The 12,331-nt window shown below is 26.3% G+C and overlaps 1 protein-coding gene across 5 annotated transcripts in view; it reads right to left on the minus strand.

Annotated features, from left to right (window-relative positions):
• LOC113553659 (5-hydroxytryptamine receptor 1-like) overlaps positions 1–12,331 on the minus strand; it is a 208,993-nt gene that overhangs the window by 156,222 nt on the left and 40,440 nt on the right. For 2 of the 5 annotated variants that reach the window (XM_026957114.1, XM_026957112.1), the window contains exon 2: positions 1,204–1,277. The exons of 2 other annotated variants lie outside the window; for them this stretch is intronic. The gene's annotated coding sequence lies outside the window, so the exon portion shown is untranslated. Of the gene's footprint in view, positions 1–1,203; positions 1,278–8,048; positions 8,137–12,331 lie in introns of those variants that run through there. One more of the 5 variants, XM_026957113.1, reaches the window with a different exon arrangement.

A 12,331-nucleotide genomic window follows, 5' to 3' on the forward strand; every position in this document is an offset into this window, starting at 1 on the left:
ATTTAAATATTTTGAATTACTATATTATATAAAAAATTCATTTTAGACTCTGAACGGAGTGAAGAATGTATTGATTTTACAATAATGTATGTTGTTTTTTTTTTTGTCAGTCATCACGTTTGATATGGCTGCCTACGTTGGGTCCTGTAGAAGCTAGTCAGTGGACATAATTTTAACCTGTGTGTACCGGCTGCGGCTGCTACGGGTAATCATATACCAGCTCTAGCTTGCTTGGCCAAGAAGTTTGCAAGCACCCTACATTTTTCAACGTCGTACTTTCTACATTTCCCACGGAAGATGGGCGTCAGCATTAAATCATAAAGAAGCTGTGCAGAGTAAATCAATTTTACCTCTGCTGTCGGCCAAAACAGTTGAAGGGCTTCGATCACCTGCTTTATGATGTGGGGGCTATCATCTCTTGGCTTAATATTGTTTTTCCCCGGAAGACTAAAGTGCGATCGACATCCCGCACGGAGTTCCGTCTTCCGATACTTCTCCAAAACATCCATCAGTTGATACAGCTTTTCAAGGTAGTCCATTACCACGTCACTCTTTTCTTGAAACCGGTGCAGTTGAATTTTTCACACGGCGTTTCGCCATCTGGCCACCGGTATGATAGCAGACATTATCCTTCGATTCATCCTGCCTCTCGTACTCCAACACCAAACCGGTCAAGTAAATCTCTTGTATTAAGTCTTATCGTTGTAGTTGGATAAGACCTTCCACACGACGTTCCGCAAGCCGGTCACCACGGCGGTGCTCGTAGGGTACAGAGGACCAGAGTACAAATTGGTCAGTGTACATCACTTTCACTTGTGGTGCCAGTCGTGGCTGCTTCTGTACACGATCTCGGGAAACTAGATCGAGGTTGGAGCACAACAGAAACGTACCGTACTTGTTTGCCAGCGCGAGCCACGACACATCATAATCATTGTTCCTATCATAACCATCATGATTAAAGCAGTCTAATTTTGCGTATACTATGTTAAACCACTGACTTTGTGATTAAGACAAACATCACTGTATAATATTATAAATTATTATTATTTATTAGTAAATTGTACCAAAAGAATTATTTTAATAATATTAAAACCTGTAACCTAACATTTTGGTGAAATGCAAAATAAAAAGGAATACAGATTTGGATATTTTAATTTATTAAAATAAAAGTATGAAACAACCAAGCGTTTATATGATACCTACCAATTCTGTTCGCTACATCCAATGCATTATAATACCGTGCTAATCGTACATACGCCTTCTTTTTATCGCCGGGCCTGAAAAATAAATAATAATTGATGGTAAATACAATGATTAACTAAGGACAGTAATTTCTCAATAGCATCTTTAACTCCAAAACATTGTCAAGTTATATTTTAATAAAAACTATCAGAATAAATGTTCCAATCATTTATTACAAGTAATATCTGATATTCTCAGTCATCACTTAAGATAATTACTTTTGATCTTTTTTTTTTTTTGTACATAGGTAGTACTTAATTAATAATTTTGCATCTTACAGAAATATGTCAATCATTATTTTTAATACCTGACAGATTCTCAATAAGTCATCATAAAAATTATAGTGATTAAATGGGTATAAATTTTAATATTAAATAATAAATAGTAAATTATGTATTACGTCTTAAAATATTGCTTAAGTAATAATAGTATATTTAAAAATTATTGATTTATAATTGTATCAATCATAAGATTAATTAAAATTTGTCTGATAGATTCTCATTAAATCATCTTACAACCTCTAAATATATAATAAATAAATAACACAAAAAGTAACGTAAAAACTATAACCCTAAACATTTAGTGATTTACCTGGTTTTTTATTTTATTTATTTTTTAAAAAGAGAGAGAACGACTTTCCTTTAATTTAAATAGAAATGTAGAGAATACTTAAATATGCACTAAATCTATTTTAATTTAACTTTAACATATCATCTACTTTTAGAAAAAAAACATATTACTTTTAGTTATTGTTTTCTTTAAAAAAAAATCATAATTTATTACATTTTTAGGAATTTCCAATTGTAAATTTTGGAATTTTTTGATCAGTCAGCTCTAACTAAATAATGACTTTTTATAAATACCACACATCATTCACAAAGAAAGGATTAACTTCACCAGTGTTATGTTTTGAAGGTTATAAAACCTTTAAAAGATTAAATATTAAAAGTGGGCAAGTGGGTATCACTCTGCTGTATAGTAGTGATGAAGAGTAGGTCACTATAATGGATGTTTTAAATTTTAATACAATGATATCTATCATTGTATACAAAAAACGATTCTGTACGGAGATGAATTGTCAGTCTAAGGTATTTAGTAATAAATATTATATATTATTATTATTGCTAGACACCAAAGTCAAGGCTCTTGCGAAATAGCATTTATATCGGAAAATAAAGCGAAGATCGAACATTGTTTAGAAAAATCGTTAGGCAATTCAATAGGATTAACTTTACTGATGTGGTTACCTTTAATTTTAAATAATCCGTCATGAACTTAGGACAAATTAAAGAAACAGTTACTTGGAAAATTGTGGAACAAATTACAATAAAAATGGTATACTTACATACACATTAATGGAATAATTGATAAAATAAATTTATTTTAAAGCATGAGTACTTAGTACTTAGATACTTAGCAGTTTGTGTAACAAGAATATAATAATGTATCAAAACATGAAAGAGAATTAATAATAAAATATTATCCCCTTTGAGATTCATTCACATTTTCTAAGAATTAACAATTCAAATTACAATAATGTGACGTACAACTAAATTTACTTTATGACATCATTTAAAATGTACACCTCTTATTTGTATTATTTTAGACTAAAAATAAGACATTAAACTTTCTAATTTAAAACTGTTAAGTTCGATAAAAATATAAAATAATGTAGGTACTCGACACTAAACTGTGTGACAACTGACAAAGTCATAAAAAATATGCATTAATTGTCAAAACAGCAACAAAGACTCATTTATTATTTAAACTGAAACAGACTTTAGAAAAAAAAAATGGTAAAATTATACATTTTACGATATTCAAAAATATTTAAAACATATTTCACAATAAAATTAAAACGTAGTCATGCCATAAACCTAAAATTATAAAAATCAAATTAACCTTAAACATATAATTTTTTGTTTCATTCGTAAAAAAAAAAATACGCAAACGCAAGCACTGTTAGCTCCCGTTTTTATATATTTATGTATGTAAATCATGTATGAATATTTAAAACTAAATATACGATATACATATATTATAAAACCAATAGTTAATATTTTGTATTTTCTTGTCGGTTTTAATATAAATTAACATTAACAAAACAACATGTAAGCTACAGAATAGATATTAGTTGTATTATTGGTCGCTGTACAATTGAAACGTATAGAAAACTCGTGATCAAATTGCTGTAAATATAATAAGTAATTTAAAGATATTGATAAAACAATATATTGCGGGAATGTATATCCCTAGGAATCTTAGCCAAAATATTTAGTCATGTTGAAAAGAAAACCAACAATGGTATTGGTAACATAATAACGAAATATATACAATGGAATCGAATTAATATATATTAATATGAAATACTTAATAATATATCGCAGTTATAAACCTTAAGAAATAAAACAAATCTAAAAAAAATATTAATAAATACGATTGATATTTTAATTACTAAGCAAATATTTACATATTGTTATGCGAAAAATATGTTATGTTAAAAATAATATATTTATAACTTTATAGGGCGTATTATTAGATATACACGAGTATGAATCCGAACTATAGAAAAATAATCAAAATATACGTAATACACGTATAAGTTCTATAACTCCTGTTTATTGTAATGATATCACAGAACAGTAATATGACTTTTCTATGTGGTTATGGATACAAATCATTTAACGTTTACTTAATTTACGTAAAATAATAATATGGTCATGAAATTAGTATACCTCTCAACGCAATCACAAGAATTCACAGTTAGTTTTAGCTATTTTCACTATTATTTTAATACGGTAAGAATGTCTAAGTCGGACCTCGAATAACGGTGGTCTAACATTTAATGTTTTACGTTTAAACGTGTGTTAACGGTGGGCTTTTAAGCTGGATGGCACTCAAACAACTTTGGTTTCACACAACCTTATCCGTTTAAAAGTTTGGTATGCTGCATCCGTCCCAGCTAGTGTTTGTAATAGGGTTGTCTGTAGTATGAAAACCCCCTTCATATAAAATTGATGTGTATACGAAATAAAACCGTACGTTGTCAATAATAAGCTTTTGACTCACTTATTGCCAGTCATAACCTGCACGAACTTAATAGCTTTGACACGAATTCGCATTTTTAAAAATATTCATGACGGATTTTTGGTCATTGCAAAAATTGAAATTGAATGCGGTTTGGGAACCGCAATATCCATACATGCGTATCGATAATATTATTATTTTTTTTTCAAGTATCTCCCACCAATAAGTGATTAGTTTTATTTATTTTATTTTATTTGTTTTTTTTTTTTTTTTTTGAGCTTTAATCTTACTTTGTATTTCATGTATACTGTCAAATAATTTATTTTAAAATTATAAATTTAAATTAAAAAAAAAAAAAATGAACTGCCATATTATTATTTTTTAATACTAATATAAAAATATTTTTAATAAAATTTTACCGATACAAATATATATTGTACCAAATACCAATATAGTATTTCAATATCATAATAATTGTATACTTTAATGTAAACTTTATTTTACGTAATATCCATTAAATAGTCTATGGAATTGAATTTATTAAATCTGAATGGCAATTGTTTTGAATTTCATATTTTTTTTCAGTTACTGAAATAATAATTTATTGTATTAGTGTTATATCATTAAATAGCTTTTTATTCATTTGATATATTAATGTTTAAATATTATTCACTCGATTTCATTAAAAGGCTCGAGGGTAAATCCACCATATTTACTGTTTTCTAAATAAAATATCTTAGATAAAAGACATTAAAGCCACAGAACGGTTTTAAGGGTAAATAAAAATAAGAAACCCGTAATTTACCAACATCTGCGTAATGCGTACATTTTCCACGGATGAGCTTTTTTGGATTTGATTTTAATGGGTTGGATATTCGTCGTCATTAACTCAAACAACTAAATTTACTGGTTTATTAATAGCTTGATATACCATTACCTTAAAATGTATATTTTTGTATTTTCCAAACGGATAAAGTGAATTTGGTGTTTCAATCACTAACTGTAAATATTAAAAAATATTCAATAAAATGTATGAATGAAGACATTTTTATTTTCTATCTATTAAATTTCAATCGCTCTTTACTGAAAAATATAAATTTTAGATAAGAAGGTATATCGTAATTGTTATCGTTATAAATATATAATTGTCATTGTTGTCGAAGCGTTGGTAAACTAAAAGCAATACATTGTATACTATATACATACATATATAATATTATTGGTGTATATTTTACATGTAATTCTATTAATTAATCGGATCACAATAACCAGATATGAATTATAAATGCCATGTACGTTAAAACGATAACATGAATTAAGATTGTATTTGTTTATTTAACTTCAACCCTAATACACCCTTCTAAAATGGGTTCGTTTGTAATAGAAATTTAATGGATTTCTAATTTTTAATGTATTTTTGTTCTATGTGCATAAAGCGACCCGTATCTGATGACTATTGTGATTTCAGCCATCGGGGAGATTAACTGTTCTTTTGTTTTGTCGTCTGGACATCGCATTAATTTAACCGGGATAATAGAAACGGGTTTGAAAAAACAGATCAGGGACTGCGGATATTGAAATGATGGCAAAAAGAGCTGAAGATAAAATAAAGTAATTTTTAACGGCGACAATCGATTATGACGCGTAACGTGACGTGATTTTTAATTAAAACACCGGTGCACCGACCGATAACCTGTGGTAATTAATCCCGTCACATAATAATATACAACCGATTACTATATATATGCGTGGTATGGGTACTATTATTACAGACTTACGGGGTCAAAATTATGCGTGTAACGTCGGAAGGTAAATGTGTACGCGAACGCGCGCGCACATGTAACTATGCATAATGTGCAGGCCTATACAAAAAAAAATAAAAATACATTTAATATTTAATATAATATGTGTAATGTGTATACACATAGAATGAAGGTGTGACGAGTCGGACGGGTGTTCATTAACGTGGCCTTGGCCGACAGAACGGTTTTTGTTTTGGCAACGGCTTGATGTATAATTTGTACTTTCATATAAATAGGTACGTTGTGGGATCGGTGGGTAAAGTGGAACCGGCCGTTTTTATTAGTATTAATTTCTATTTTTTTTCCATCGGAAAAATATGGTACATAACGATTTTTAACTACCTATAGGTTACCTATAATACCTATGCACAATACTGTGTTGGTAATATGCTCACTGCCATTGCACAATATCGGCTATACCACAGTCAAAATTAAAAATGGAATAAGTTTAATATATATTATCTACTATTAACAGTACCTAGTTAAAATTGTTGAAATAGAAAAAAAAACATAAAAACATGCATTTTTATTATTGCAACTGTTAAACATAAAATAAATTAACATTTTGACCTAGTTTTGCACTTATACAATATAAAAATCAAATTACTGTGTAAGATATTATGCATTCACATTAGTTTACTAGGTACTTAATTACTAATCCATAGTTCATTTCTAAAATAAAATTGTAAAAACTTAAATTCAAAAAATAATTTGATTATTTTAACTTATGAAATAAAATGCTGCAAATAACATAATTTATTCCGTAAAATTGGATAATATTACTATTCGTATATACTTACATAGTAATGAATAATAATAACATGTCATAATCCAATTATTATGATATATAAACATTTCATATATATATATATTTCCTATCACGTTTTTTAAATTATTAAAAAAGTTCAATTAAATGTTCATACTCAAACAAAACTCCAACAGAAATCCTTAAAATATTATTGTAGGTCATCTAGCTGTACAGTAAAAATCATTAATTATTATATAGATGAACGTATCACATAGGCGCCTACATGAACATCATTTGGTATTATTAATCAAATTACTGTTTTTGGATCACTAGTTTTTAGAAAACGATATTACGTTACAAAATCAATATAAAAATATAAACGAATTTAATATAAAAAAAAATATAAAAAGTAAAATATGAATTTAAAAATAAATTTTTATATACCTCTATGACCGTGACTCTATAATTCTGTAAAATACTACTTAAAATATTTTAAAAAATGACAAAATAAATACCTTATATATTAATTGACCATGTTACAGCAGTAGCGATTTTAATTCATCATATAGTTTGGGTTATTTGCTAAGTATAAAAATGTCAATAAGATATAAAAATGCTACACTTAATTCCTACCTATCATTTTTGATCGTTGATTGATCACAAAAATATCCAAAAATATTTTCCATTACTTTATTTTTTATTTTTGTGAATCGTTGAATGCTCGTTGATAAAAATTGTTTTATAGAATACGAATTAAAAATTAAACTGTGTATCTACGATGAGCCACAACATAAAAAAATAATAAAAAGATGCTTATATGCTGTATTTTATAAAAAAAAGCACAAGTATTCATAATAATATTATGTTTGATGTATTTAACTGTTAAAACTAAAAATAATAAGGAATAAGTTGTTTTTAAGGGTTCCACGAGCTGATGATTATAATATAATTGGTTTTCATTTATTTAACTGGTGCGTACAACGTATTATATATAACATGACTCTTGAAGCCTCAAAGATTTATGGTTTTATTGGAAATTGTCAGTTTAAAATTTGACAATGTCAAAGTAAAATTATGGAAGATGGCAATCATTCACCTTGATTGACGGATTTTGAACCAAATGACTTGGTGGTATACAATATTACGGTGTATCGTATTTTAAGAGTGTGTAAAAAAAAAAAATATATATATATATATATATATATACAACAACCTTGGCCGTGTCATACCTAAAACAAAAATGACCACTTGTGTGTGCGTTTCCATTCCATTGCTGTCAGTATGGGCCGGTCGCGTTGACAGGTTCCACAAAGTTGAAAACTTGATGCACAATTAAAAAACAATAAACCATTATTAAGGAAATAAGAAGTGAAAGGAAATAAATTAAACACATTAAAATTCAACGCGTACAACGCACACAAATGTCGGCGACGGGCACGAAGAAGAAAAAAAAAATATGTACATACAGCATGTACGTGTGCGCATGTTTACGTACCTACCTAAAGGAAACAGAAACCACAATAATATAACGAACGGTGGTCACGGTAGACTCTGAACGCACGAAATTGGACCGCCTTAATGAACGCGCATGAGTATTGTTATGACAGAAAAACTCGTCACCTTAATATCACATATAATATAATATCGCACGGCAACTGAAGAGGTAAAATGTCCGTGAAAAAAAATAAAAAGGATTAATAAAAGTGTTGGGCGCATTTTTTTCCAGGAACTTTTTGTCGCCGCGATACACGCGCTAAATGAATACAGACACTCCGACATATTATTATTATTATTATTATTGTTGTGCAGCTCGTACGAAGTGCGAAGTTAATTGTACCGATGTTTATTTTGGAATTTGTCTTGCTGTTGGTGACATCGAGTGACATTGTAACTTTAAATGTTTATTACTGGTTTAATAACTTTTACTTGGGTACACTAATAATATTGTATGTACTGTTTCGTCTATACACGACTATAATACACACTGTATTTACACACGTTTGCTTAAGGTTTCCAATACCGATAAACCAATTGAGATTTTAAATGGTGAAAATGAGAAAGTATAATTCATTATTACTGTCGACATATCTCATTAAAAAATAAATGTAACAAATTGAACAAATTATGTTACACTTAATTATTAAAAAAAAAAAATATTACCAAAAAGTGGGAAATTAGATAACCTCTCTGCTGTAATCCAAGACTGACTGTCAGCCGACATCATTATGTATATCATTCACGGTATGTTTTTTTTAATATTGCTATAAATATATAATAATGTAAATATTACAGTGGTTCGATTTAATTTTTTCCAAAAATATTTAATTTGATTATATTGTTAATATTAAATTATTATAATAGTTTATTTATATATATATATATGTGTGTGTGTATACCATGTTATACTATTGTTATTAGATATTTTGTCAATACCACCTTATCGTAAAACAATATAAACGTTTATAGTAGAAATAGGTAATAGCTTAAAATTTATTTACATGTTTAAAAATTATAATTGAATTTTAAGTTAAGTTCATAATTTTATTAAAAGTCCTCATAACAAAATTTTTGAATCAAAACAAAATAACTAGGTACCTATATACATAAAGTATGCATCGTTATTTTAAATGTGTAATTTTAACTTAATATATTTGTAAGAAAAAACCAATGCTTATGTATTTTTTTAGATTTTTCAGTTTCAGCATATACTATCTATTAGGAATTCTTAGATATTTAAGCCTTAAAATAGATAATACCTAAAATACAAAATAATTTAAAAAATTTCATTACTCATAAAATTGTAAATTTATTCGTGATATCCAATCCAAAAAAAAAAAAAAAATAATAAAGTTCAAAAGTTCAAACGTTCATAAAAAATGAATGAAGATTTACTCAGAATCTAAAACCTAGCAATTTTCCAACAAATGTAATATTACAAATGAATCATCTTAACATATTTTCTAATCAATCCTTTTTAAAAACCATTGATCCAAAGCTTCATTCAAGAAGGATTATATCAATTGAATTAATAGTTTTGATTAAATTTGTAAACCTTGCCAATGTATTTATTTCAGAGTAAATTTAAAAATTGACTAAACGTTTAAGTACTTATTAGTTATTTTTCAGATAAAAATATTTTTTTTGATGTTCAAATATTTTCTATAAATACAATGAGCCGTAAAAATGAGATCAGAAGTCATCAATTTAAAAATGCATAATATTATTTTTTAAAATGAATTTAAATTACTTATACTTGTTAAGGAATACAATTCTAAATATAATGTTTGCTAATTATATTTATTTTTAGTGAGTAAAGTAAACAAAGCATTTTTTTTTTATATATATTTGGTACAAATTCACTATTAAAGAATAATACGTAAAGACTAATGAACCATATTAATTTAATAGTTTTGGTTAATTTTCCAGGTAAATATTTATTATTAAGAATCACGTAATGATGAAACAATCAATATTCTACTAAGAAAACATATATTGAATTAGTATTATAGTCTCTAAAAAATTATGTTCAAACTTTTTTGATAAGTCCATTTCTAGAAAAATACAAATCCAGAAAAGTTTAAATTAAGTAAACAGTGATTTTTAATTTAAAAATGTTTATTATTTCATATTATGATTAAATGTATTTTATAATAAAAATATATATTTACGATTCTGTATATAATAAAACTTTTATATATTTTTGATTTTAAATTATTAATATTGCTGTTTTACGTATTTCAATTTACTGAAATGCATCAATACTCAATTTCAAGTATAAAGTAATTATATATTTTATCATCTAGCGATTATTATTTGAAGATTGGTAAAAAATTTTAGAGTGGTTAAAATAATTTTTTCCATTGGATGTTTTTATTATAACTGCTATACTTGTTAATATTTCAGAAACCTTACTAAATTGATTAACTATTTTATAGTTGTTTATTAAATGAACAAACTCAAAAAATATCATGGCTCTCTCTCATAAAAATGTTCTATTATAAATTTGGTTTAAGATTAAGAATAACTTTTCGAAAGTAAATGTAATTAAATTTAGTTGTAACGTGTTTTTAATATTTACATGTTTAATAAAATATGTTAAACTTATCTAAATACAAAAAAATGTGACAGAGAAAGATATCTCTGTATCAACTGAAAAACTAAAAATTAACTGTAAAATAATATCTATAACTACCTATAATTTTGTAATTATAACTGATATACTGAGCAAAGGCTTATTTAAAATATGAACAAAGTGTTAATTTAAAATCATGTGTCAAAAAGTTGTTTGGACTGATTAGTTTAAAATATTAAGATCGACAATTAAAATATTTTATACTGAATGCATAATAAAAATATTAAGAAAAAAACTTCGGAATCTGATGGGATGATTCCAATTGGATAACTATAAGAAAATAAAATACTAGACATTTTTGTTAGTACTTCCTAACACATATACTATGGGAGGATCATGGGGATAAATCGGATAAAAATAGTGTGCGGTATTATTATGTGTTCAAGACACTATAGCATAAAAGGATGGTTTTTGAAAGAGATTATGATATTTTATGTTGTAATATATATATATATATATATAAAAAAAATATATGAAAAACTCTAAATTCTATGTATCAAAACCGCATTGCTCGTTCACATTGAAATTTCCGAGCGTTATAATAATACGAGTATGTATGTCAGAAATGTTTATAAAATGTTTATAATACGACTTGTACAAAATTTAGGTAGAGATGATTACATTAGTAACATTATTTCAAAAAGTTCTATATTAGTAAAACGAAGTAATAAAAAGTTGAAAACTCCAATAAAAAAATACTATATTGAGTTGTATTACATTAGTTAACAATAATGTTTTTTGTGATTGTTTTTTATATTTATATTGGTTATAGTATTATATTACATATTTATATTGTTATAATCAATTGATTAGGTGTATTTATTTCGATAACATATTTAGCAAGAAACTTCTAAAAAAATATAGCATAAAACATGGTTATGAAATATAATAAAATATGTTTAGTTAATATCAATTTTTATTCAAAAAATTACACATGTCTTAATATGATTTTACTTTGTATAAATAATACTATAAACGTATTGATCATTATTTATTACATTGAATTGTTTTAAATTTTAAATTTTAACAGTGGTTGGATTGTTTAAAAGATGAATATATTTCGATTACTTAGATATTATAAATAATTAAATATCATTAATTCTTGGGACATCAATAGTATATTATTGTAATTATATAAAAACCCCTACGTTCCAGGACAACAAATAATCTATCAAAAGAAACTAATTTTGTTTTATACAATTATACTGTGCATAAAGAATTAATAATCATATGAAAACCAATCAAACTTAATTTGTTTGAATATGTCGATAGTTTAATAATGGTAAACTGTAAATATGTCGATAGAATAAAATAGAAAAATAAAAATTATAATTTTTCTATTGTGAAAAAATACTTTAAAAATTTAAAACAAACTTCCCT

The sequence above is a fragment of the Rhopalosiphum maidis genome, chromosome 2, assembly GCF_003676215.2.
Source record: "Rhopalosiphum maidis isolate BTI-1 chromosome 2, ASM367621v3, whole genome shotgun sequence".
NCBI classification, from domain to species: Eukaryota; Metazoa; Arthropoda; class Insecta; order Hemiptera; family Aphididae; genus Rhopalosiphum; species Rhopalosiphum maidis.